The following is a 5,871-nucleotide window of genomic DNA, read 5'->3' on the forward strand; positions in this document are numbered from 1 at the left end:
AATGCATTAAAAGCAAAATTGGGGCATACTTAGGTGACTAACCTAGTCTCGTAAGAAGGTGAGCAATAAGAACCAGATGTATGTGAAGACAAATATGTTTCAAGTCTAACCTTTAATTGTATTGATTCTTAATGTTGCATTTACTTGATTACAAATAGCCCCATTTAAAACCATATAATTATTTGTTAGACAAGAATATGAGAAAAACTAACTCAGAAACCCTTTAAGTTTGTAAGTATGACAATTAGGTACTCTCACTTACGCGAGATTACTCTAACAGTATGTGTGCATTATATTACATAATATGATCATAAAAGATAACAATATCATGATGTACATAAAGGATTCTCCAACCAAGCCAATTATTGACGATGGTTTGATCTTGTGGAACATCTTCTAATTCTAAGCATCCCCTGTTTGATTGAAGACTAATTTGATTAGATATTTATGTATTTTTTTATTTTATAAAAAGGACTGTTTTTTTTCTTAAAAAATTGTCTTGAATTAATGAAATTTATGTATTTTTATTTTATTTACTTTTTTTTTGTTTTTCTAATATATTAATTTAGTTTTATATTAAAAAATGAAAAAAAGTTCCTTAACGAATTTTCATGCACCCTTTAAAATCTTTACAAGCTCCTTAACTTTTAGGTAACAATCTCATTGTTGGATTTCATTCTGATCCCTTCACTTGTTGGGAAATTTCTCAAAATAATCATTTATTAGTATGGTTTTCACAAATAGCCTAAGATCAAACAAAATATCTAAACTAGTCAAAAAGTTCGTCGGATCCAATTAAAACCATTTCTGATCTGACTGAATTTTTGGACTTTTAAAATCATGCCGCGTGTCAATTTTTTAATGGATCTGACCGAATTTCTCAAAATTCCGTCGGATCCAACTGAATATTAATGGGTCCGACTGGATTCATCATCTTATACCCCTCAACCCTAAACCTCCATAACCAAAATCAATCTCCATATTTCTTATTTCTTTACAAAATCAAGCAAATAAATAGTGCAAATCGCTTAGTTTTAAGAGGAGAACACAACTATAGTGTTCAATTTCACTCTAGAACACAAAATCAAAAACCCCCTAATTGAAAAATCTAGGATTTGTTGGGCAAATTAAACAGTCGGTTCTGACTGTTCAGACATTGTTTCCGTTGGAGGCGACAGTCTTCTCCACCGACAGTTCTTCCGGTTAATGGGTCTGCCATTATCTTAAACGTTGGATCCGACGGAACATCAAGCAATGTGGCGCGTCGTGATAGGCTACAAATTTAGTCGGATCGGTTAGTGTTTTGGTCGGATCCGAAGGAAGACAGAATAATATGGCTAGTTAATTTGGGAATTTGTTTTAGTCTTGGGCTAGAATTGGAAAACATTGGTAAAAATGACTAGTTTGCGAATTTTCCCCACTCTTAACGCCCTTGTGAAAATCTATAACGCGTGTCAAACACAAGATAGTTATTTCTTAATCAAGTGAAAGAGTTCAATTTTTTTTCTCGACTCATTAAATAAACTACAAATTTCTATTTTCAGTTCACGTATACTGTATTTAAAATTTTAGACAAAAGGCCGACAACTAATCATAAAAAGAGGCGAAGAACCTTAGATGATGGGTTTGATTCCCAATCATGTTACTTTTACTTTTCAAACCCCACAATAATTATTTATATGTGTTCATGCTTTTGGCTTTCGCCGAAAGACCAACATTTCACACAATAATTTCTTCGAATTCAGGCACATATATTAGTGTCACAATATGGTTGCTTGCATGTTTGCATTTCCATGTTGGACGGCCTGACCGGTACAAAATTGGGCTAGCATAAACGAAAAACCGCCCCGTGCAATGGTATCAACAATGTATCAACGCATCGAAAAAATCCTCCCAAGTGATGACTACGGTTTAAATGTCACCCGTTTATTTTTTTTTCTTTTTGTTTGTGCATAAGGGTGTGAGGAGTGGTTACGAGTGGGCTCAGGACCAGCCAGGAACACCACCCCGGGTGGTTATGGCCAGACAAAAAAGCTCCCTGAATGGGGTAGATAAATCAATCGCCGCACTCCTCTTCAACGTCATAATTATGTTCTCATATTTGATTTAAAACCGAGTTGTTCAGTGTTGGATAATTTTCCTGTCTCGTATAGCCTTTATCCGTCAGTCTTTAAATCTTACCCATTATGATTTCCTTATACATTTTTACTATGTTAATTTTTTATGTATGTTTATTACAAAAATCTACTCTATAAAACTAAAAATTATTAAATTAGCATATTCTTTTATTCCCAATGACAAAGAAAAAATTATATTAAATAAATAAGAAAATGCTTACGTGTATAATTCGGGTAAACAAGTATGTTTTATGTTAGTAATCGGGCCGGGTATCACCTAATACTATACCATTATGCTAATCTCATATGTCACATATCTGAATACCTTGTTTTCAAGTTTCATGTTTACCGTCGGGTTCAGGTTCGTTTAATGTTCCTAAAATTGATGAAATCTTTCTACTAATTTATATCCAACTAACTCATCATAGCGTGTAAACACATCTAAAAACAGTTCATATGAATCAAATCTTTGTTCATTATTAAACTACACAACTCAATCACAGGAGTTCCCTAGATCCTCAAACAATCAATCTATTTTAACCGAAGAAAATAGACGATGAACAAAGAACAACGATGTCAAGAACCCAACGGCTCCCGTTGCCAGCATAACCGCTATAACCATAAACAACGAATAACCCAAGTAGATTATCGCGGACACGGGTCCACTCAAGCTCTTGAGATCGAAAACCAAATAGTAAATCGAATACAATAAGATATAAAACGCAACTGAACCCGAAGCAAAGAAAGATTTCCACCACCATTTCCAATCCTCAACACAAAGATGCATGTAAGTGAGAACAAGTGACACCTCAGCACAAACCGTCACGAGTAAAACAAGAACCACAAAAAGAAACCCGAACACGTAATAAACACGCCCTAGCCATATGCTAGACATGATAAAAAATAACTCAATGAATAGTGTCCCAAATGGGAGGGTCCCGGCTCCAAGAACCAATAACCATGAAGGGAACTTGTGAGCCGGGATCTCTCTAGGGATTTGGTTTGTACGGACTGGGTACTCCAGGTACCTGGCCCGTGTGGCCACGAGCCCACCGAGTAGGGTTAAGGGTACGGAGATGCAAAACCAAAGTAAGGTTAGTATGATGAAGGTTGAGAAGGGGATAGCCCCGGTACTTTGACTCGCCCATAAAAGCGAGTTTAGGATTGTTAGAATGAGGAACGAGATACCCGGGAAAAAACATGCGACTCGTGCTGACACCGAGAACCATCTTCGTGAGTTGCCGGCTACAAGTGTTCTTTGTAACCAAACCGCAACAAAACCAGCTACTACTCCCAACAGTAAGTAGAACATAAGCATACCTGCAAAAACAAACATGTCACTTTTATGACTATTTATATTGCTAGCAGAACCATAACCTTTTATCTATGTAAAAATTAAGTTCTCTTTGTAAACCAGCCAACTTGAGATCGGCTAGCAAAAAAGCTCGAATTAAGAAGAGCTTAAATGAGCTCGAGCATAGAAATATGCTTGTTTAATAAACGAACTCGAGCTTCACTTGTCAAGCTTGATCCTCAATGAGCGTATTGTTTATATACTTTAGACCGGGTATGGTTGTTGCTTTTGATAGAAGTAGCTAAATAATATATATTATGATATACAGAATTTACAACTAAACATATAAATATAATTAAAGAATTATATACATATATAATATATAATATACTAATGGAGCCCGAGCTAAAAAAATTACTAGCGCCGAGCTAGAGCTCTTGTATGATAAATGAGCCACGCTTGAGCGCTAGTAAGTTAATGAGCCAAGCTCGGGTTGTGCCTGACTAGGCTCGTTTACCCCCTAAATGTAAGTGGTCGGGTCAACAGAAAGTTTGGCAAGTCCGGTTACACCAAGAACTATTGATATCAAAACAAATAGTTCTCGAAATATGAGTATACCTGAGATGAGGGCCCCACGTGAAGCCGGGGACATAAACCCGAGAGCAGAAAAAAATATCGTAGCAACTGCCATTCCAAGAATCCGACAACCATCAGCCACCATAACACACAAAAGCTCGGGACGATCTGGAGCTCGAAAAATGTCAGAAACGACAAGTTTTCACCCCGATAACTCTTCATTCATTTGACTATGACCCTCATCCAACTCCTCATACCGAGCCAAATCTCTACGAATCGTCCTCAACATTATAACAAAAACCACACCCGCAAGAAAAGTAATCACCATTGACGAATTCAAGATCGAAAACCAATGAACCTTTGCACCTTCCATTTTCAAATACGCATCCCATCTTGAAGGCCATTTTATGTCACTTTTAATAAACATAACCTCATAAGTATAAGTAACCGATCGACCTTCGGTCACAGCCATTGCAACCGAAGAAGGGTCACATTTAATCGGCTTCAAGTACTTCCCATACGGTTCAACATTCTTTAACAAACTATCATCATGGTTCACACTACATGGTTGAACCTCAAATCCAACAACCATGTAACCATCAAGATTTGTTTCATTTCTTTGTGTGATCAATTCGGCCCCATCCCCCGTCCCAATCACACCAACAACATTGTTATGCTCGTACTTATGAACCAAGACCGTAAACTTTAAATGATTAAACACATAATAAACATCATTAACCTTGATTCCAACAGGGTAACCAGTCCATCTAAGATAGTATCCATCTTTCTTAGTGTACCTAATTGCGGGTAGATTATCAAGATTCAAGTTAACTTGATAAACATAACCTCATAAGTATAAGTAACCGATCGACCTTCGGTCACAGCCATTGCAACCGAAGAAGGGTCACATTTAATCGGCTTCAAGTACTTCCCATACGGTTCAACATTCTTTAACAAACTATCATCATGGTTCACACTACATGGTTGAACCTCAAATCCAACAACCATGTAACCATCAAGATTTGTTTCATTTCTTTGTGTGATCAATTCGGCCCCATCCCCCGTCCCAATCACACCAACAACATTGTTATGCTCGTACTTATGAACCAAGACCGTAAACTTTAAATGATTAAACACATAATAAACATCATTAACCTTGATTCCAACAGGGTAACCAGTCCATCTAAGATAGTATCCATCTTTCTTAGTGTACCTAATTGCGGGTAGATTATCAAGATTCAAGTTAACTTGATACATTTCATCAATTCTATCTTTTAAAATCTTGAAGTCATCACTAGATAACGGGTTCGTTTTGCACAAAACTATCTCGGTTTCGTTGTTGAACATTCTAAACCGGTATGGTGAGTTTTCGATTCGATCTCCCATCAAAAGCTCCCCTATGTTTTCAGCTTTGTCTTTAATGCCTTCAAGAGGCTTGCATAAGGGTAAAGTGTAATATCCATATGGGATTTCGGTATCTATGGATGTTAATGAATTAACTTTTACGGTTAATTGATCACCAACATTGTATTTGTGAGGGAAACTACCGGGAAGATAATATCCATTAACAATTTGAATGAAATAAGATGAGATCAGAAGCAAAATCTTGAATTTATGAAAAGCATCCATCAAGATTAATCACTAGATCGAACCGGGATGCGATGTGGATCTAATTTGTCAAAGATGGAAAGTATACCTTGAATTTGAATTGGAGATGTTGTGAACATAAGAAAAAAGAGTGATCTTTGATGGAGTTCTTGAAGGCGTTAAAGTATGATGGAACGTGAAAATGGAAGGTGTTGTGAAGAGGGGAATAAGTATTTATGAACCCATTTGAAGTTGTTTGTCACATGGGGTGTTAATGTATGATTAGCTAGACCAATG

The 5,871-nt window shown here is 36.6% G+C and overlaps 1 pseudogene; it reads right to left on the bottom strand.

Moving 5' to 3' along the window:
* Nucleotides 1–2,634: 2,634 nt before the first annotated feature.
* Nucleotides 2,635–5,616, bottom strand: LOC143626941 (transmembrane 9 superfamily member 11-like; annotated as a pseudogene).
* Between the last annotated feature and the right edge of the window lie 255 nt (nucleotides 5,617–5,871).

The sequence above is a fragment of the Bidens hawaiensis genome, unplaced genomic scaffold (genome assembly GCF_021521415.1).
Source record: "Bidens hawaiensis isolate Kalapana, Puna unplaced genomic scaffold, B.hawaiensis_p1.1 tig00004551_1, whole genome shotgun sequence".
Classification (NCBI taxonomy): domain Eukaryota; kingdom Viridiplantae; phylum Streptophyta; class Magnoliopsida; order Asterales; family Asteraceae; genus Bidens; species Bidens hawaiensis.